This window comes from Bos indicus, chromosome 2, assembly GCF_029378745.1.
Source record: "Bos indicus isolate NIAB-ARS_2022 breed Sahiwal x Tharparkar chromosome 2, NIAB-ARS_B.indTharparkar_mat_pri_1.0, whole genome shotgun sequence".
Classification (NCBI taxonomy): domain Eukaryota; kingdom Metazoa; phylum Chordata; class Mammalia; order Artiodactyla; family Bovidae; genus Bos; species Bos indicus.
The window spans coordinates 108,707,613-108,730,489 of NC_091761.1; the positions used below are offsets into that span (position 1 = coordinate 108,707,613).

At 38.8% G+C, this 22,877-nt stretch overlaps 1 pseudogene; it reads left to right on the forward strand.

Moving 5' to 3' along the window:
* The first annotated feature begins 521 nt into the window (after positions 1-521).
* Positions 522-22,877, forward strand: part of LOC109575806 (TIR domain-containing adapter molecule 2-like) — a 46,301-nt pseudogene continuing 23,945 nt past the window's right edge.

Here is a 22,877-nt window from a genome sequence, read left to right on the forward strand (position 1 = left end):
ATTGCACTCCAGAGAGAAGAGATCCAGCTCCATCCACAAGAACACAGACTCAAGCTCCCCTAACCAGGAAACTTTGACAAGCCACTAGTCCAACCCCACCCACAGGGAGCAGGCTCCACAATAAAGAGTAACTACCAACTGCCAGCCTACAGAAAGGGCACCCCAAACACCGCAGTATAAACAAAATGAAAAAGCAGAGAAATATTCAGCAGGTAAAGGAACATGATAAATGCCCAGCAAACCAAAGAAAAGAGGAGATAGGGAGTCTACCTGAAAAAGAATTCAGAATAATGTTAGTACAGATGATCTAAAATCTTGAAACCAAAATGGAGTTACAGATAAATAGACTAGAGACAAGGATTGAGAAGATGCAAGAAATGTTTAACAAGGACCTAGAAGAAATAAAGAAATCAATCAATAATGAATAATGCAATAAATGAGATCTGTAGAGGGAACCAACTGTAGAATACTCAAGGCAGAAGATAAGATAAGTGAGGTGGAAGATAGATTGGTGGAAATAAATGAGACAGAGAGGAAAAAAGAAAAAAAGAATTAAAAGAAACGAGGACAACCTCAGCGACCTCTGGGATAATGTTAAAAGCCCCAACATTCGAATCATAGGAATCCCAGAAGAAGACAAAAAGAAAGGGCATGAGAAAATACTTGAGGAGGTAATAGCTAAAAACTTCCCTGAAATGGGTAAGTACATAGCCACCCAAGTTCAAGAAACCCAGAGAGTCCCAGACAGTATAAACCCAAGATGAAACACCCAGGACACATATTAATCAAACTAACGAAGATCAAATACAAAGAACAAATATCAAAAGCAGCAAGAGAAAAGCAAAAAAATAACACACAAAGGGATCCCCATAAGGATCAGATCAAATCAGTCGCTCAGTCGTGTCTGACTGTTTGCAACCCCATGAATTGCAGCACGCCAGACCTCCCTGTCCATCACCAACTCCTGGAGTTCACCCAGACTCACGTCCATCTAGTCAGTGATGCCATTCAGCCATCTCATCCTCTGTCGTCCCCTTCTCCTCTTGCCCCCACTCCCTCCCAGCATCAGAGTCTTTTCCAATGAGTCAACTCTTCACATGAGGTGGCCAAAGTACTGGAGTTTCAGCTTTAGCATCATTCCTTCCAAAGAAATCCCAGGGCTGATCTCCTTCAGAATGGACTGGTTGGATCTCCTTGCAGTCCAAGGGACTCTCAAGAGTCTTCTCCAACACCACAGTTCAAAAGCATCAATTCTTCAGCACTAAGCCTTCTTCACAGTCCAACTCTCACATCCATACATGACCACTGGAAAAACCATAGCCTTGACTAGATGAACCTTTGCTGGCAAAGTAATGTCTCTGCTTTTGAATATGCTATCTAGGTTGGTCATAACTTTCCTTCCAAGGAGTAAGCGTCTTTTAATTTCATGGCTGCAGTCACCATCTGCAGTGATTTTGGAGCCCAGAAAAATAAAGTCTGACACTGTTTCCACTGTTTCCCCATCTATTTCCCATGAAGTGATGGGTCCAGATGCCATGATCTTCATTTTCTGAATGCTGAGCTTTAAACCAGCTTTTTCACTCTCCACTTTCACTTTCATCAAGAGGCTTTTTAGTTCCTCTTCACTTTCTGCCATAAGGGTCATGTCATCTGCATGTCTGAGGTTATTGATATTTCTCCTGGCAATCTTGATTCCAGCTTGTGTTTCTTCCAGTCCAGCGTTTCTCATGATGTACTCTGCATATAAGTTAAATAAACAGGGTGACAATATACAGCCTTGACGAACTCCTTTTCCTATTTGGAATCAGTCTGTTGTTCCATGCCCAGTTCTAACTGTTGCTTCCTGACCTGCATACAAATTTCTCAAGAGGCAGATCAGGTGGTCTGGTATTCCCATCTCTTTCAGAATTTTCCAAAGTTATTGTGATAACAGCTGATATTTCAATAGAAACTCTACAGGCCAGAAGGGAATAGCAGGACATACTCAAAGTAATGAAAGAGAAAAACCTACAACCCAGATTAATATACTCAGCAAGGATCTCATTCAAATATGAAGGAGAAATCAAAAGCTTTACAGACAAGCAAAAGCTGAAAGAATTCAACACCACCAAACCAGCTCTTCAACAAATGCTAAAGGATCATCTCTAGACAGGGAACACAGAAAAGGTTTATAAATTTGAACCCAGAACAACAAAGTAATTGCAACGGGATCATACTTCTCAATAATTACCTTAAATATAAATGGGTTTAATGCCCCAACCAAAAGACAAAGACTGGCTGAATGGATACAAAAACAAGATCCCCACATATGCTGTCTACAAGAGACCCACCTCAAACCAAGGGACACATACAGACACATACAGTGAAGGCCTGGAAAAAGATGTTTCATGAAAATGGAGACCAAAAGAAAGCAGGAGTAGCAACACTCATATAAGATTAGATAGACTTTGAAATAAAGACCATCAGATCAGATCAGATCAGATCAGTCACTCAGTCGTGTCCGACTCTTTGCGACCCCATGTATCGCAGCACACCAGGCCTCCCTATCCATCACCAACTCCTGGAGTTCACCCAGACTCATGTCCATCAAGTCAGTGATGCCATCCAGCCATCTCATCCTCTGTTGTCCCCTTCTCCCCCTGCCCCCAATCCCTCCCAACATCAGAGTCTTTTCCAATGAGTCAACTCTTCACATGAGGTGGCCAAAGTACTGGAGTTTCAGCTTTAGCATCATTCCTTCCAAAGAAATCCCAGGGCTGATCTCCTTCAGAATGGACTGGTTGGATCTCCTTGCAGTCCAAGGGACTCTCAAGAGTCCTATCCAACATCACAGTTCAAAAGCATCAATTCTTGGGCACTCAGCCTTCTTCACAGTCCAACTCTCACATCCATACAATAAAGACCATGAAAAGAGGCAAAGAAGGACACTACATAATGGTCAAAGATCCAAGAAGAAGATATAACAATTATAAATATATATGCACCTATCCTAGGAGCACCTCAATACGTAAGACAGATGCTAACAAGTATGAAAGGGGAAATTAACAGTAACACAATAATAGTGGGAGGCTTTAATGCCCCTCTCACAGCTATGGATAGATCAACCAAACAGAAAATTAACAAGGAAACACAAACTTTATATGATACAATGGACCAGTTAGACCTAATTGAAACCTATAGGACATTTCACCCCCAAACAATGAATTTCACCTTTTTCTCAAGTGCACATGGAACATTCTCCAGGATAAATAACATCATGGACCATAAATTTAGCCTTGGTAAATTAAAAAAAAAATAATAATTTCAAGCATCTTTTCTGATCACAATGCAATAAGATTAGATGTCAACTATAGGGGGAAAAAAAACTTTAAAATACAAACATATGGAGGCTAAATAACACATTTCCAAATAACCAATGAATCATGGAAGAAATAAAAAAGGAAATCAAAATATGCATAGAAACAAATGAAAATGAAAATGTGACAACCTAAAACCTATGGGATTCAGTAAAGCAGTACTAAGAGGAAGGTTCATAGCAATAGAAGCTTACCTCAAAAAACAAGAGAAATATCAAATAAGTAACCTAACCTAAAGCAACTAGAAGAAGAAACAAAGGAGACTATAGCTAAAATCAACAAAACTAAAAGCTGGTTTTTGAGAAGATAAATAAAAGAGACAAACCATTAACCAGGCTCATCAAGAAAAAGAGAGAATAATCAAATCAACAAAATTAGAAATGAAGATGGAGAAATCACAACAGAAAACAGAAAAACAAAGGATCATAAAAGATTACTATCAGCAACTACATGCCAATAAAATGGACAACATGGAAGAAATGGATGAATTCTTAGAAAAATATAACCTTCCAAAATTGAACCAGGAAGAAATAGAAAATCTTAACAGACCATCACAAGCACAGAAATCAAAACTGTAATCAGAAATCTTCCAACAAACAAAAGCCCAGGACCAGATAGCTTCACAGGTGAATTCTACCAAAAATTTAGAGAAGAGCTAACACCTATCCTACTCAAACTCTTCCAGAAAACTGCAGAAGGTAAACTCCAAAACTCATTCTATGAGGCCACCATCACCCTAATACCCAAACCAAACAAAGATGCCACAAAAAAAGAAAACTGCAGGCCAATATCACCGATGAACATAGATGCAAAAATCCTCAACAAAATTCTAGCAAACAGAATCCAGCAACATATTAAAAAGGTCATACATCATGACCAAGTGGACTTTATCTCAGGGATTCAAGGATTTCACAAATCAATCAATGTAATACATCACATTAAAAATTTGAAAGATAAAAACCATATGATTATCTCAATAGATGCAGAGAAAGCCTTTGACAAAATTCAACACCCATTTATGACAAAAATTCTCCAGAGAGTAGGCATAGAAGGAGCATACCTCAACCTCAAAATAATAAAAGCCATATATGATAAACCAACAGCCAACATTATCCTTAATGGTGAAAAATTGAAAGCATTTTTCCTAAAGTCAGTAACAAGACAAGGGTGCCCACTCTCACCACTACTGTTCAACATAGTTTTGGATGTTTTAGCTACAACAATCAGAGAAGAAAAGGAAATAAAAGATATCCAGATTGGAAAAGAATTAAAACTCTCATTGCAGATGACATGATCTTCTACATAGAAAACCCTAAAGACATGACCAGAAAATTACTAGAACTAATCAATGAATACAGTAAAGTTGCAGGATATAAAATTAATACACAGAAATCCTTTGCATTCCTATGTACTAACAATGAGAAAACAGAAAGAGAAATTAAGGAAACAATCTCATTCATCATTGTGATGAAAAGAATAAAATACTTAGGAATAAATCTACCTAAAGAAACAAAAGACCTATATATAGAAAACTATAAAACACTGGTGAAAGATATCAAAGATGACACAATAGATGGAGAAATATATCATGTTCATGGATTGGAAGAATAAATATAGTGAAAATGAGTATACTACCCAAAGCAATCTTCAGATTCAAAGCAATCCCTATCAAGCTACCAATGGTATTTTTAACAGAACTAGAACAAATAATTTCACACTGTGTATGCGAATACAAAAAACCGTGAATAGCCAAAGCAATCTTGATAAAGAAGAATGGAACTGGAGGAATAAACCTGCCTGACTTCAGACTACACTACAAAGCTACAGTCATCAAGACAGTATGGTACTGGCACAAAGAAATACAGATCAATGGAACAAAATAGAAAGCCCAGAGATAAGTCCATACACCTATGGACACATTATCTTTGACAAAGGAGGAAAAAATATACAATAGAGAAAAGACAATCTCTTTAACAAGTGGTGCTGGGAAAACTGGTCAACCACTTGTAAATGAATGAAACTAGAACACTTTCTAACACCATGCACAAAAACAAACTCCAACTTGATTAAAGATCTAAATGTAAGACCAGAAACTATAAAACCCCTAGAGGAAAACATAGGCAAAACAGTCTCTGACATAAATCACAGCAAGATCTATGATCCACCTCCCAGCATAATAGAAATAAATGCAAAAATAAACAAGTGGGATCTAATTAAACATAAAAGCTTTTGCACAACGAAGGAAACTATAAGCAAGATGAAAAGACAGTCTTCAGAATGGGAGAAAATAATAGCAAATGAAGCAACTGACAAAGAATTAATCTCAAAAATATAAACAGATGTAATGCAGCTCAATACCAGAAAAATAAATGACCCAATCAAAAAATGGGCCAAAGAATTAAACAGACATTTCTCCAAAGAAGACATACAAATGGCTAAAAAACACATAAAAAGATGATCAACATCACTCATTATCAGAGAAATTAAAATCAAAACCAGAATGAGGTACCATCTCATGCTGGTCAGAATGGCTGCTATCAAAAAGTCTACAAACAATAAATGCTGGACAGGGTGTGGAGAAGAGGAAACCCTCTTACACTGTTGGTGGGGATGCAAACTAGTACAGCCATTATGGACAACAGTGTACAGATTCCTTAAAAAATTGGAAATAGAACTGCCATAGGACCCAGCAATCCCACTGCTGGCCATCCATACCAAGGAAACCAGAATTGAAAGAGACATGCGTAACCTAGTGTTCATCACAGCACTGTTTACAATAGCTAGGACATGGAAGCAACCTAGATGTCCAATGGAAGACGAATGGATAAGAAAGCTGTAGTACATATACACGATGGAATATTACTCAGCTATTAAAAAGAACACATTTTAATCAGTTCTAATGAGGTGGATGAAACTGGAGCCCATTATGTAGAGTGAAATACTTCAGAAAGTAAAACACTAATACAGTGTATTAATGCATATATATGGAATTAGAAAGATGTCAATGATGACCCTATACATGAGACAGCAAAGGAGACACAGATATAAAGAACAGACTTTTGGACTCTATGGGAGAAGGAGAGGGTGGGATGATTTGATAGAATACCATTGAAACATGGATACAACCATATGTGAAATAGATGACCAGTCCTAGTTCGATGCATGAAGCAGGGCACTCAAAGCCAGTGCTCTGGGACAATCAAGAGGGTAGGGTGGGAAGGGAGGTGAGAGGGGGGTTCAGGATGTGGGACACAAGTACACCCAAGGCTGATTCATGTCAGTGTATGGCAAAACCACCACAATATTGTAAAGTAATTAGCCTCCAATTAAAATCAATTAATTAAAAAAAAAGAAAATGACTCCTCATTTGAGCATTTTTTTTCTGCTAATTTGCATATTGGTAAGTTCCTACTTGGTGGTGGATAGATAAATGATTAAATTAAGTCCCTGTGTAGAAACTTCTATACATTTTTGTTTTTGTATGCATAGAAAAATGATCTTTAAAGAATTCTTCACTGTGATTCATGAATCTTCAATATCAGAATCACTAGCAAAGCTTATAAAAATGTGGAGGTTTGTGTGTGTGTGTGTGTGTGTGCATGCTAAGTCACTTCAGTCATTCCGACTCTTTGTGACTCCAAGCTCCTCTGTTCATGGCATTCTCCACACAAGAATGCTGGAGAGGGTTGCCATTTTCTCCTCTAGGGGAACTTCCCAACCCGAGGATTGAACCCAAATCTCTTACTGTCTCTTACATTTCCAAAAAAGTTCTTTACCACTAATGCCACCTGGGAAGCCCATGGATACTTGGGACCCACCCAAATTCTACAGAGTCAGGATCTCAGGAGTTGGGCTGGGAATCCAATTTTAGCAAGTGCTTAGGTAGTACTTGATTTTCCCAGGTGGTGTTAGTGGTAAAGAATCTGCCTACCAATGCAAGAGACAGAGGAGATGTGGGTTAAATACCCTGGATGGTCAGGAAGATCCCCTGGAGGAAGAAATGGCAACCTACTCTAGTCTTCTTGCCTGCGAAATTCCAAGGACAGAGAAGCCCAGAATCACAAAGAGTAAGGCACGACTGAGTGTCTGAGCACTAGGTGGTACCTGTGGATATAAATGTAGTTAGCTATTGAATTTTGCAATATGTTCTCCAGATTTCAGTGCAGTTCAGTCACTCAGTTGTGTCTGACTCTTTGCAACCCCATGGACTGCAGCATGCCAGGCCTCTCTGTCCATCACCAACTTCCAGAGTTTACTCAAATTCATGTCCATTGAGTCAGTGATGCCATAAAACCATCTCATCCTCTATTGTCCTCTTCTCCTCCTGCCTTCAATCTTTTCCAGCATCAGGGTCTTCTCAAATGAGTCAGCTCTTTGCATCAGGTGGCCAAAGTATTGGAGTTTCAGCTTCAGCATCAGTCCTCCAATGAACACTCAGGACTGATCTCCTTTAGCATGGACTGGTTGGATCTCCTTGCAGTCCAAGGGACTCTCAAGAGTCTTTTCCAACACCACAGTTCAAAAGCATCAATTCTTGTGTGCTCAGATTTCTTTATCCTCCAACTCTCACACCCATACATGACTACTGGAAAAACCATAGCCTTGACTAAATGGACCTTTGTTGGCATAGTAATGTCTCTGATTTTTAACATGCTGTCTAGTTTGGTCATAACTTTTCTTCCAAGGAGTAAGCGTCTTTTAATTTCATGGCTGCAGTCATCATCTGCAGTGATTTTGGAGCCCCAAAAAATAAAGTCTGACACTGTTTCCACTGTTTTCCCATTTATTTGCCATAATAGCAAAACATTATTGTGCTAAGTCCCTTCAGTCATGTCTGACTCTTTGCGACCCATGGACAGTAGCTTGCCAGGCTACTCTGTCTGGGATTCTCCAGGCAAGAATACTGGAGTGTGTTGCCATTTCCTCCTCCAGGGGCTCTTCCTGACCCAGGAATGGAACCTGAGTCTGTTATGTCTACTGTATTGGCAGGAAGGTTCTTTACCACTAGCGCCACCTGGAAGTTCCTATTTTTTCTAGCCATGGCCCTTTGAAGACAAGATTTTCTTGCCTGGACTTGGGCTCCATTTTTCTAATAGAATCTTAGTGGAGAGAAGGGTGTGTTCCGTTCCCACACAGAATCACAGGCCCACGTGGTGTCTCCTTTGAGCCCCTGTAATCTCCCTCACTTTCAGTGGGAAGAGGAGGATCTGAAAGCTAGGACTCCGAGGCATGCCTCACAAGTCAAGGCAAGGCTCAAAACCATGTGTTATTTTTAAATGCTTTTAAATTTTAAAAGTTTTCCATTTTTCTTCAGTGGAAGTAATAAAGTGCCTTTGAATAAACAGTTATTTCTGTTTCAGAAAGTTGTGTGTTTATCTCAGTGTGGCCAATCAATGAATTCCAAAAGATTTATAATTTTTTTCTTCTATGGGGCAATCAAAGGCTAAATTCTAAAGGATTTGAAAATGTCAACTTGTAATACAAACTGGGTTGGCCCCAGGGCCTGAGATCAGAACCATAACTCACTGTGTTTACAAATTATATCATTCGGTCTGGTGTGCTAACTGTAAACTCACCGATAATTATAGTAGGGAATGAATTACAGTTAGTCTCTTTTCCTTTTTTTCCCAGTGTCTGAACTGTCATGACATATGGATTCTTCATCAGCCCTCAAATCACATTGAGGGCTTCCCTAGAAGCTAGTTTTGAAATCAATAGGCACCTAGGCTTTTAGATGAAATATGGAATTACTATAGACTTTTTAAGAGGGAAAGAAAATGATTTCACTAAATGAATCCCCTATGCTATTCCAGTCAGACATACACATATCTGTGGTCTTTAATAGAAAGGATAAAAATATAACATTCTGTTAGGTAACAGACACAGTAGGAAAGACACTTTTTTCCCTCAGCTATTTGTTGTCCCTTTGTTATTCCTTCCCGACCAATTCTCCCCCTTTGTGTTAAAAAAAAAAAACAAAACGCACTATTGTGTACCATTCTGAGGACACAATGGTGACACTTTGTTTTTCTCTCTATTGCCTCTTGCTCTCTCTTTATCCACCTTTATATCCTCTTTCCCATCTGACCCTCTTCTCTTTCCAATAATTTAACATCCAAAGATGTGATATCTTTTTACTCTGGTCTAAGCAAGAGATGCTTACTTTAAGACTGTGCCAGCAGGAAGAAGGTGAGTTGCTCATGGGTCTTCTAGGCAGACTGTTTCCCCTTGCCAGGATGTACAGTCTAAGCAATGCACAAATCCCAAGCCGTCAAACATAACCACTGAGTTTGTGGTCAAAATTTTAGTAACCTTGATCATTTCGAGAGAGTAAACAACATCTATTTGCTAATTGACCAAAAAAAGTCTAGAACAAGCAGTAGATTTATTTTTAGAACATTGCATTGCCTCTGTATTATATTGATATAGATTTGGATACAGATGTAAGTATCATCATTTTAGGAAAATTTAATAAAAGTGTCAGAAATAAATGGGCAAAGAGGACTAAGTATAAAAACAGACGGTATATTTTACTCTAATAAATATGTTAGCTGATTGTGGAAGCACTATGCTGTGCGTCCATGTCAACCTGTGAAGCATGTACTTCTCTGCCAATACATTGTTGAGAATGATCAACCACCATTTTTCTGGGTATCTGCCATGGATCCATACCTGACATTATGGGAAAAGTACTGTTAGAGATCGCAAATTCAATAAAGGAATTCCAACAGGATGGGAAAAAGAAAAAAAATGAGATTTTGCAGGAAAATATTGCACATCTTTAGGTATAAATAATGATACTTTGCTAAAACATTCTTGGAAAATAATATATTTGGGGAATTTTGGTATCATACCTTAATGAGAGAATGGAGAAAGAAGTTATCACAGGAAATCAGTTTTATCATCCTCCAATTCCAAACTGCTGTGGACTAGCTCATCAACTGGCAAGACCAGGCAGAACCATCCTGAAAAAGTTAATAGTGAGTGAAGTCATTTTCAGAAACCAGCAATTTAGATATTCTAGAGTCCCTTCTGTTTCAATCCAGAGGCCATAGTAGCTAAAGGCTTCGCACGGACCCAGGGAAGCTACCTGATGTGTACAGTCAGTTCAGTTCAGTCGCTCAGTTGTGTCCCAGTCTTTGTGACACCATGGACTACAGCACACCAGGCTTCTCTGTCCATCATCAACTCCCTTAACTTACTCAAACTCATGTCCATCGAGTCAGTGATGCCATCCAACAATCTCATCCTCTCTCATCCCCTTCTCTTCCTGCCTTCAATCTTCCCCAGCATCAGGGTCTTTTCCAGTGAGTCAGTTCTTTGCATCAGGTAGTCAAAGTAATGGAGTTTCAGCTTTAGCATCAGTCCTCCCAATGATTATTCAGGATTGATTTCCTTTAGGATTGACTGGTTTGATTTCCTTGCAGTCCAGGGAACTCTCAAGAGTCTTTCTCCAACACCACAGTTCAAAAGCATCAATTCTTCACCTCTCAGCCTTCTTTTTGATCCAACTCTCACATCCATACATGACTACTGGAAAAACCATAGCCTTGACTAGACGGATCTTTGTCAGCAAAGTAATGTCTCTGCTTTTTAATATGCTGTACAGAATCGCTCTTTCACTTGTTACTTTGGGTCTTAAATTCACAGTCAGTGCCCAAGAACTCAACATCTGCCAAGGCCAAGGACTGTTATATTCTCTCCCTTCTTATGCCTGTATTTTATAATTTATTTTCTTCTTCAGGGGTCAATCTGAGGTTCATTATAATTTGACATAATGTATGAAAATTGTGATTTTCCCTTGTCCCCATCACTTTCCAAAACTGTGGCAGTTGTCCTATTTTATGTCAGCAGTGTAATAATAGAGATTTCATCATATTTTATGGTGTCATTCATTTATGTAATGTCTAATTCTTGTATGGGCTCAGATGATAAAGAATCCACCTGCAATGCAGGAGACACATTTAGTCCCTGGGTTGGAAAGATCCCCTGGTTAAGGGAATGGCTACCCACTTCCATATTCTTGCCAGTATTCTGGCCCAGAGAATTCCATGGGCAGAGGAGCCTGGCAGGCTACAGTCCATAGGATACCAAAAGAATCAGATAAGACTTAGCCACTAACCAGCAGCAACAAATGTGGGTATGTGTTTTAAAGATAATTTGTCTCAAGGCTACCCACTAGTGAATTTTCTTTCTCACGTTGAAACTATTTTTTATTTGATTATCAGTTTGGTTTTTTAAAATACACTAAATCTTCATAAATTCAATATTGCTGAATTACTTTGATTTCCTTTTTTTTAATCTATTAAAAAAAAAGAGAGAGAGACAGCAGGGCTCTACCAAAACATTCTATGAATATTGATATTTCTCAAAAATAGGCTTTTATTCTTTAGGCCTACTTTAGTAAAAATATGGAAAGAGATTCTGGTTTCTTTGAAAAAAATCAATGAAAATATCAAGACAAGGCATAATGTCAAGTAAGTTCAATAATCAGACCACAGTTAATGGCTAAAAAATCATGAGGTGGCAAGAATGAAGTTTTATGTCGGTTCAGGTTACTAAACAATGGGGCTGACTGATCTTCAACCAAAATGAAAATAATCTAAAATTTATTGTACATCTCATCAGCCTTTCTGAAAGGTCATCTAATTAACATTTTGCATTTACTCTACTCTTCACCTTGACCCAAAACACCAAAAATATGCTGAAGTCTATTTTACTTGAAATTCATAGTTATAGTGAATACAAATAAACCGAAAGCTAGAAAACACAACAAGAAGTGAGTACTCTTCCTTTACACTGGGGGCATCAAAAGAGCAGGTCATTGAGCAGACAGCTGGACATGAAGGTGAGGACAGGATGGGAGTTGTGGAGTGATCCATACCCCTTGATACAGACAAAGGCAAGTTAGTTCCGGAATTCTTAAATAAAGATACTCCAAGACCTAGGGCTGGAATGCTCTCTGGACAGAGATTATGAGTCTTAATTGTGCTAAATCACCTTAGGCTTATTTGTAGAATTGGCTGCACAAAAAAATTGGAGAAGTGAAATGAAGTGAAAGTCACTCAGTTGTGTCTGACTCTTTGTGATCCAATGAACTATACAGTCCATGGAATTCTCCGGGCCAGAATACTGGAGTGGGTAGCCTTTCCCTTCTCCAGAGGATCTTCCCAACCCAGGGACTGAACCCAAGTCTCCCACATTGAAGGCGGATTCTTTACCAACTGAGCCACCAGGGAAGCCCAAGAATACTGGAGTGGGTAGCCTCTCCCTTCTCCAGTGGATCTTCCCAACCCAGGAATTGAAACAGGGTCTCCTGCACTGCAGGCAGATTCTTTACCAACTGAGATATCAGGTAAGCCCTATAAATTGGAGAAGATACTCATATTAGAAAATACAGATACCAAGTGATCTGTTTCCTGTTCTGCTTATCATGATGGTCCAACTCCATCACTAATGCTTACTCTTATAAATACTGAGTTGTTGCAAATAGTAAGGTGCAGGAGAGTACAGAAGGGACAATATACAGAAAAGGTTGATTAATAGGGGATGAAATGTTTCATAAGTACCTACTACTTCAACATGTTTGTGTTAGAGTGGGATGAGCGGTACCAGATTGAATTTATTTTTTTTTCTACCAAATAAATATCTACTGACTACCCAGTATGCACACCATGCATTTGTGGTAGCAGACAGAAAGATCAAATGATAAATTTCGAATCCAGCCCTGGACAGCATTAATTTTTATGATCCTCTCAATTTCCATATAGTCAATAAGAGTCTGAAATGCAGTACTTGGGTAGTAATCTCAAAAATGAGATAAGGATCTCAGTTTGTTTCCAAGGCAAACCATTCAATACCACAGTATTCCAAGTCTATCCAAAAAAGCTGAAGTTAAATGGTTCTATGAAGACCTACAAGACCTTCTAGAATTATTACCAAAAAAAGATGTCCTTTTCATCATCATAGGGGACTGATGCAAAAGTAAGAAGTCAAGAGATACCTGGAGTAACAGGTAATTTTGATCTAGGAGTACAAAAGGAAGCAGGGCAAAGATTAACAGAGTTTTGCCAAAAGAACGCACTGGTCATAGCAAACACCTACTTCCAGCAACACAAGAGACAACTCTACACATACAGATGACCAGATCAGATCAAATTAGATCAGCCACTCAGTCGTGTCCGACTCTTTGCGACCCCATGAATCACAGCACGCCAGGCCTCCCTGTCCATCACCAACTCCCGGAGTTCACTCAGACTCACGTCCATCGAGTCAGTGATGCCATCCAGTCATCTCATCCTCTGTCGTCCCCTTCTCCTCCTGCCCCCAATCCCTCCCAGCATCAGAGTCTTTTCCAATGAGTCAACTCTTCACATGAGGTGGCCAAAGTACTGGAGTTTCAGCTTTAGCATCATTCCTTCCAAAGAACATCCAGGGCTGATCTCCTTCAGAATGGACTGGTTGGATCTCCTTGCAGTCCAAGGGACTCTCAAGAGTCTTCTCCAACACCACAGTTCAAAGCATCAATTCTTTGGCCCTCAGCCTTCTTCACAGTCCAACTCTCACATCCATACATGACCACTGGAAAAATCATAGCCTTGAGTAGATGAACTTTTGTTGGCAAAGTAATGTCTCTGCTTTTGAATATGCTATCTAGGTTGGTCATAACTTTCCTTCCAAAGAGTAAGCGTCTTTTAATTTCATGGCTGCAATCACCATCTGCAGTCATTTTGGAGCCCAGAAAAATAAAGTCTGACACTGTTTCCACTGTTTCCCCATCTATTTCCCATGAAGTGATGGGACCAGATGCCATGATCTTCGTTTTCTGAATGTTGAGCTTTAAGACAACTTTTTCACTCTCCTCTTTCATTTTCATCAAAAGGCTTTTTAGTTCCTCTTCACTTTCTGCCATAAGGGTGGTGTCATCTGCATGTCTGAGGTGATTGATATTTCTCCCAGCAATCTTGATTCCAGCTTGTGTTTCTTCCAGTCCAGAGTTTCTCGTGATGTACTCTGCATTTAAGTTAAATAAACAGGGTGACAATATACAGCCTTGATGTACTCCTTTTCCTATTTGGAACCAGTCTGTTGTTCCATGTCCAGTTCTAACTGTTGCTTCCTGACCTGCATACAAATTTCTCAAGAGGCATATCAGGTGGTCTGGTATTCCCATCTCTTTCAGAATTTTCCACAGTTTATTGTGATCCACACAGTCAAAGGCTTTGGCATAGTCAGTAAAGCAGAAATAGATGTTTTTCTGGAACTCTCTTGCTTTTTCTATGATCCAGCAGATGTTGGCAATTTGATCTCTGGTTCTTCATCTTTTCTAAAACCAGCTTGAACATCAGGAAGTTCATGGTTCACGTATTGCTGAAGCCTGGCTTGGAGAATTTTGAGAATTACTTTACTAGCGTGTGAGATGAGTACAATTGTGCTGTAGTTTGAACATTCTTTGGCATTGCCTTTCTTTGGGATTGGAATGAAAACTGACATTTTCCAGTCCTGTGGCCACTGCTGAGTTTTCCAAATTTGCTGGCATATTGAGTGCAGCACTTTCACAGCATCATCTTTCAGGATTTGGAATAGCTTAACTGGAATTCCGTCACCTCCACTAGCTTTGTTCGTAGTGATGCTTTCTAAGGCCCACTTGACTTCACATTCCAGGATGTCTGGCTCTAGGTCAGTGATCAATCGTTAAGATCTTTTTTGTACAGTTCTTCTGTGTATTCTTGCCATCTCTTCTTAATATCTTCTGCTTCTGTTAGGTCCATACCATTTTTGTCCTTTATCGAGCCCATCTTTGCATGAAATGTTCCTTTGGTATCTCTGATTTTCTTGAAGGGATCTCTAGTCTTTCCCATTCTGTTGTTTTCCTCTATTTCTTTGCATTGATCACTGAAGAAGGCTTTCTTATCTCTTCTTGATGGTCAATATCATATTCAGATTGGTTACATTCTTTGCAGCTGAAGCTGGAGAAGCTCTATACAGTTAGCAAAAAGAAGACTGGGAGCTGACTCTGGCTCAAATCATGAACTCCTTATTGCAAAATTCAGACTTAAATTGAAGACAGTAGGTAAAACCATTAGGCCATCAGGTATGACCTAAATCAAATCCTTTATGATTATACAGTGGAAGTGACACATAGATACAAGGGGTTAGATCTGATAGACAGAGGGCCTGAAGAACTATGGATGGAGGTTTATAACACTGTATAGGAGGCAGTGATCAAAACGACCCCCAAAATGAAGAAATGCAAAAAGACAAATGGTTGGCTGAGGAGGGCTTAAAAATAATTGAGGAAAGAAAAGAAGTGAAAGGCAAAGGAGAAAAGGAAATATATATCAATCTGAAAGCAGATTTCCAAATAATTGCAAGGAGAGATAAGAAAGTCTTCCTAAGTGATCAATGCAGAGAAATAGAGGAGAATGGGAAACACTAGAGATCTCTTCAAGAAAATTAGAGATGCCAAGGGAACATTTCATGCAAAGATGAGCACAATAAATGACAGAAACGGCATGGACCTAGCAGAAGCAGAAGATATTGAGAAGAGGTGGCAAGAATACATAGACGAACTATACAAAACAGATCTTAATGACCCAGGCAACCATGATGGTGTGTTCACTTACCTCAAGCCAGACATCCTGGAGTGCAAAGTCAAGTGGCCCGTAGCAAGCATTACTGTGAATAAAGCTAGTGGAGGTGAGGGGATTCCTGCTGAGCTACTTCACTTCCTAAAAGATAATGGTGTAAAGTGCTGCACTCAATGTTCCAGCAAGTTTGGAAAACTCAGCAGTGGCCACAGGACTGGAGAAAGTTCAGTTTTCATTTCAATGCCAAAGAAGGGCAATGTCAGAGAATGTTCAAACTACTGCACAGTTATACTCATTTCACATGCTAGCAAGGTCATGCTCAAAATCCTTCAAGTTAGGCTTCAACAGTATGTGAATTGAGAACTTCTGGATGTACAAGCAAGATTTAGAAAAGGCAAAAGAACCAGATATCAAATTGCCAACTCCCAATGGATTATAGAAAAAGCTAGAGAATTCCAGAAAAAATCTGATTTTGCTTCATTGACTACACTAAAGCCTTTGTGAGGATGACAACAAACTGGAAAATTCTTAAAGAGATGGAAGTACCAGACCATTTTACCTGCTTCCTGAGAAACCTTTATGCAGGTGAAGAAGCAACAGTTAGAAATGGACATGGAACAGCAGATTGGTTCAAAATTGGGAATGGAGTATATCAAGGCTGTATATTGTCACCCTGCTTATTTAAATTATATGGAGAGTACATCATGCAAAATGCTGGGCTGGGTGAAGCACAAGCTGGAATCAAGATGCCAGGAAAAATATAAGTTACCTCAGCTATGCAGATGATACCACCCTTATGGCAGAAAGTGAAGAGGAGCTAAAAAGCCTTTTGATGAAAGTGAAAGAGGAGAGTGAAAAAGTTGGCTTAAAGTTCAACATTCAGAAAACTAAGATCATGGCATCGGGTCCCATCACTTCATGGCAAATAGATGTAGAAACAGTGGAAACAGTGTCAGACTTTACTTTTTGGGCTCCAAAATGACTGCAGATGGTGATTGCAGCCATGAAATTAAAAGATGCTTACTCCTTGGAAGGAAAGTTGTGACCAACCTAGACAGCATATTAAAAAGCAGAGACATTACTTTGCCAACATAGGTCCGTCTAGTCAAGCCTATGGTTTTTCCAGTGGTCATGTATGACTGTGAGAGTTGGACTGTGAAGAAAGCTGAGCACCGAAGAATTGATGCTTTTGAACTGTGGTGTTAGAGAAGACTCTTGAGAGTCCCTTGGACTGCAAGGAGATCCAACCAGTCCATTCTAAAGGAGATCAGTCCTGGGTGTTCTTTGGAAGGATTGATGCTAAAGCTGAAACTCCAATACTTTCACCACCTCATGCAAAGAGTTGACTCATTGGAAAGGACTGATGCTGAGAGGGACTGGGGGCAGGAAGATACAGGGACGACAGAGGATGAGATGGCTGGATGGCATCACCGACTTGATGGACATGAGTTTGAGTGAACTCCAGGAGTTGGTGATGGATAGGGAGGCCTGGCATGCTGCAACTCATTGGGGTCACAAAAAGTCAGACATGACTGAGTGACTGAACTAAACTGAAAATCACTGTGGACATTGACTGCAATCATGAAATTAAAAGATACTTTCTCCTTGGAAGAAAAGATATGACCAATCTAGATGGCATATTAAAAAGCAGAGACATCACTTTCCCAACAAAGGTCTGTATAGTCAAAGCTATGGTTTTTCCAGTAGTCATGTACAGGTGTGAGAGTTGGACCACAAAGAAGGCTGAACGCTGAAGAATTGATGCTTTTGAACTGTAGTGTTGGAGAATACTTTTGAGAGTTCCTTGGCCTGCAAGGAGATCAAACCAGTCAATCCTAAAGGAAATCAGTCCTGAATATTCCTTGAAAGGACTGATGCTGAAGCTGAAGCTCTTCCAGTCCTTTAGCCACCTGATGCAAAGAGCTGACTTATCGGCAAAGACCCTGCTGCCATGAAAGATTGAAGGCAGGAGAAGGGAACAACAGAGGATGAGATGTTAGGATGGCCTCACCGACTCAATGGACATGAGTTTGAGCAAACTCAGGGAGTTGGTGAAGGACAGGGAAGCCTGTCATGGTGCAGTCCATGTGGTCACAAAGAGTTGGATGTGACTTAGCAACTGAACAACAACAACAAAAAAGTGACCCATTGGCAGAGGCTAAAATATTAAATTACTGTTGTCTTAAATCATAGCAGAAATGTGTTATCTTTCACCCTCACTCAATAACATCTCTCACGCACACCCTGTATTTCTGAACCCCCTTTCAGGCTTTTATCAAGATTTTCTCTTATGATCCATACCCATCTTTATAATCAAGGGAAAAATAAGGTTTGAATGGAGGTGGGAGTCATTATTCCTGCCTGTTCTCTCCTTTAGTATCTACGGATACGAAACCCTATGGATTACTCTCCCCTAGACCTTTGTCTCCAGTTTTAGTTTTGTTTCTATGACTTCATTTTTAGAGCATTTTTAGTTTCAAAGCAAAATTAAAAAGGAGGTACAAAGATTTCCCATACATTCCCTCCCCTGACATGCATAGCTTACGCCACTGTGAACATCACTCAACAAAAGAAGACATTTATTATTATTTTTTTAACCATGGATGGGCATTATAATCACCCAGCGTCTGTAGTTTACTTTGGGACTTACTCTTGATACTGTACATTCAATGGGTTTGGACAAACTTATAATGGCAAATATCTATCATTATAACATACTACAGAGTATTCCCACTGCCCTAAAAATCCTCTATGTTCTGCCTATTCATCTCTACACACTCCCTAACCCCTGGCAACCACTGATCTTTTTACTGTCTCCATAGTTTTGCCTTTTCCAGAAAATGCTGTAATTGGGATCATATAGTATGTAGGCTTTTCACATTGGCTTCTTTCATTTAGTGACATGCATTTAAGTTTCCTACATGGCTTCTCATGGCTGGAAAGCTCGTTTTTTTTAAAGTGAAGAGTAATATTCCATTGTCTGGAGGTAACACAGTTCATTTATCCAGTCATCTTAAAGGACATCTTAGTTGCTTTCAAATTTTAACAATTACGAATAAAAAGGCTTATAAGCATCCTTGTGCAAGTTTTTGTGTAGGCATACGTTTTCAGTTCCTTTTGGTGACTACCAAGATGTGTAATTGCTGAATAATGTAGTAAGAGTTTGGGTAATTTTATTTGGGCCACTGGTCACCCGATACAAAGACCTGACTCATTGGAAAAGTCTCTGGTACTGGTAAAGATTGAGGGCAAAAGGAGACGGGAACTGCAGAGGATGAGATAATTAGATAGCATCACCCATTCAGTGGATTTAAGTAAACTCAGGGAGATAATGAAGGACAGAAGCGCCTGGCATGCTAAAGTCCACTGCGGTCTCAAAGAGCGGGACACTACTTAGCAACTGAAAAACAACAACTGGAATGCAGGTGTATCTCATTGTGTAAATGCCGCTTTACAATGGCTTTCAACGTAGAAGAAGCTTCACAGAAGAGAAGGTGTTCTGAGTAGTGTCTGTCTTCTAAACACTTAGCAAATAGAATCATTATCATGCTTCCATATTACAATACAGACAATACACTAAGCAGGTAACAATTTTTCTGAAAGTTAATTGACATTCCATAGGAGGGAGGGGCTAATGACAGAAGCCAAGAACAAATTACTAGTCTCCCAGATAGAAATAAGAAAGTTGTGTGCCTTGTTGGATATAACAGCAGAAACATTGATTTCAGGGTCTAATCATGGCTAATTGATCAGCAGTTATTTCATAAGTAATTATCCTATTTTCTTTTATTCTTTCCTCACTTCTCATAAACTTCTACCATGGAGAGGCTGTCTCATAAATTCAAGCTGCAAATCAGTTATGGGCATCAAAGATCATAAAAGTGCTTTGTGAATTGTAAAGTGATACCAAAATGTTAACATGACTACTCAATTCAAAAGTGAGGGGACAGAAAAAAAGGAAGAATTTTGACCCCATAAAGGAGAGACATTTTCACTTCGGAGCTACGGCAAGACAAATTCAGATATGTAGTTGTTTTTTTCTAAATTATAGAATACATAGTGGGAGACAAAACATAACCAAATCAATTAAAAGATAAGGTCAGTAAAAAGCAATCTCCCTGTGCTATCATCATCCAGATCAAGGTGGCCAGCACTCTGCACTCCAGGTGGTAATTCTGAGTCATCCTTCAACTTCCATCTTGCTATGCTGTCTGAGCTCATCTCCATTCCTTATGTGGAAGGGTTTTAAAACCAATTAAAATAAAAAATCACCTGAGAAAGTAGAACTCCTCTACCTACTAGCTGTTAAGTTTTTGTGAATGAAAATGGAGAATCTATGAAGGTGAACTGAAGGGCAAGGGGATGGAAGAATCACAGTAGAATCAATACAGCATCCTTGGCTTTAGGGAAAAGGGTCAAGGTGAATGAAGCACAAGTGTGATCCTTGCTCTTGGCAAGTTTTCCTCAGATCAGTGCAGGACATCTATGTGTAGCGACAGTATGTTCAGGCTACATAGCCTGAATGTGAACACCCATATCTGGGGCCTTACAAATTCAGGAGAAAGTGTTAAGACTTAAAAGGCACAGAAGGACATAGAAGAGAGGATGATTGGATGTTGAGAAAATACTCCTTTAAGAACATAAGTCTAGAAAAACTGGATGTCCAGTATTTTACATTCTCACTTTATTTTCTGAATGTGAGTGAGCACTAAATATTTGAGGAAACTGGAATACTTAGTCAATGAATATTAGCATTCATATAATTTCTTGGTCCCTGAAAATTTTCTTCTGGAATTTAGACAGTTCCATTCGTCAAGTATTTTGGAAAATTTCTTAATTGGTTCTTTTCTAGTTTTAATTTTTATAGCTGGTGAGTGTTTCTGAAAACTTCTTGTGGTAAAAAATCAGTCAGCTGCCCTGGAAGTCTCCTCTTCCCAATGGAGAGCTGGTGCCAGGAGAGGGCTGTCCTGCCAGAATCTATTTGTCCAAGTCCCACTTCTAGCATTTAAGAAGTAAGGTCAAGTGTCTGAGTTCTGATCAATCAAATATGGGCAGAATAGATAATCACCTTTTAAAAGTCTGGCCAAGTAAACCAAAACACATGTACAACCCTCTACTCTCTCTCTCCTTTTCTTTTTTCATGCTGGCTGGATGTTGTCTCCCAGGATAACCTCTGGAACGGTGTTTTGAAGGTTGAGTCAGTCTGGATCCCTCCATTCTAGATTCCAGTTGTGCATTGGACTGTGAGCAAGAAATAGTTCTCTATTTGTGTCCTGCTTATAATATGACTGTATACTTTTTACATAATCAGGTATCCTTTTGGTTCAAAATGGAATCCACTTCTATTTATTTTCTGTGTGGGGGTGATGGGAGGGAAATCTGCATGTAAGCCTTCTCTTTCCAAATGTTCCACCCAAATCTTAGGGCTCCAAAGAGCTGACACATTGCCTCCATGTCTGTAAATAGCACATAGTCAATGGCAGTGACTGATCTCAGATTCTTTACAGATACAGATTCCTGATAGCTTTTGCAAGACAATTTTAACAAACGTAGCACTCCTGTGATAAGATCCCCCCACCCCAACTCAATTTTCAACAAAGAATAAGCCTTCAACTTCAGAAGTTTCTTATTACACAGTGGTCATTCTCTAAAGGTCATTCATAGAAGGTAGTGGTAGCTATTATACAATTTTAATGAGATTCTGAAACACACATATAAAGGAAGACTTTTTTTTAGATTTTTAGTTTTCTGTTTTGTTTTTAGGTAATGTCTTTTCTTTCTCCTCCTAAGCTTTAGAAAAATGATAGAGCAAGGGAAAAAGTAGCTTATATTTATTATTCAAATGTACTCTATTCAGAAAGATATGAGACACAAATAATCAGCAGGAATGAACATAACTGAAAAGAAAAGATTTTACTCAAATAAGTATCTAGAGCAAAAGGAAAAACTGACCAACAAATAGTTCCACCAGCCATGGACTATTTTCCAATCATGATTCATGAGACATCTTTAACAGAAGATATCTAAATGATCAACTTCATAGTGAGTCAATGACAATGTTCGGTCAAATAGAATAAACTTAAACTAAGGGACAGGGAAATTGCTCAAATCAAGAAGAAATTGCAAAAGCCACTGCTGTGAATCTATTTTGCAGGATAATTAAACAGATTTAAGGAAATGATGGGATTAAGAGACAGAAATTGAGAGGTCATCTAATCCACCGGCTTTTGAAAGCCAATCCTCTGATCTGTGCTGGTCCGAGATAATGTTTTCACAGTTAATGGCCAAATGAAATAAATTAGGAAAATGAATGAGTTCTTTCATAAAGAATTCAGCATAAATTATTGGCTTTTTACCCTAAAATTATGTGCTTCCTAATTTTTATGCTAAAATGTTCTTTCTTTAAAGGAATTTTCATCATGATATTTTTATTGATGGTTGGTTTTGTTTCCTAGTATCTTTCACCAAAAATAAAGTAATTTTTTGTCACTTCATTAAAAATATTATACTGGTTTCTGAAATACTAGAAGCCATTCATCAAATTCATTATCTTCATTCAAGAAGAACTAATTTAAACTCTAAAACATAGGATTTTACATCATTTTTTTTTTTTTTTTCAGAAATGAAGGAAATTTTAAAGCATTCCTGGATGATACTGGTCTATGTTAGAGACATTCTACCATTAGAAATATATATATTTTTAACCTCTAATATTAATCCCTCAAAAAATTACAATTTTTTTCCTACTCAGTATCACTGAAATTTAGAGTTGAATCAGACACTTAAAAACATCTACTTGAACTGCTTCCTTTGATATAGAGATGGAGATAGAGGCACCCTACAGTGAAGGCTGAATCTGTATTATATGATTGGGTAATTACACAAATATGTTCTTTTAAGTCTCATCCACATTCTTTCCCACATAACATAT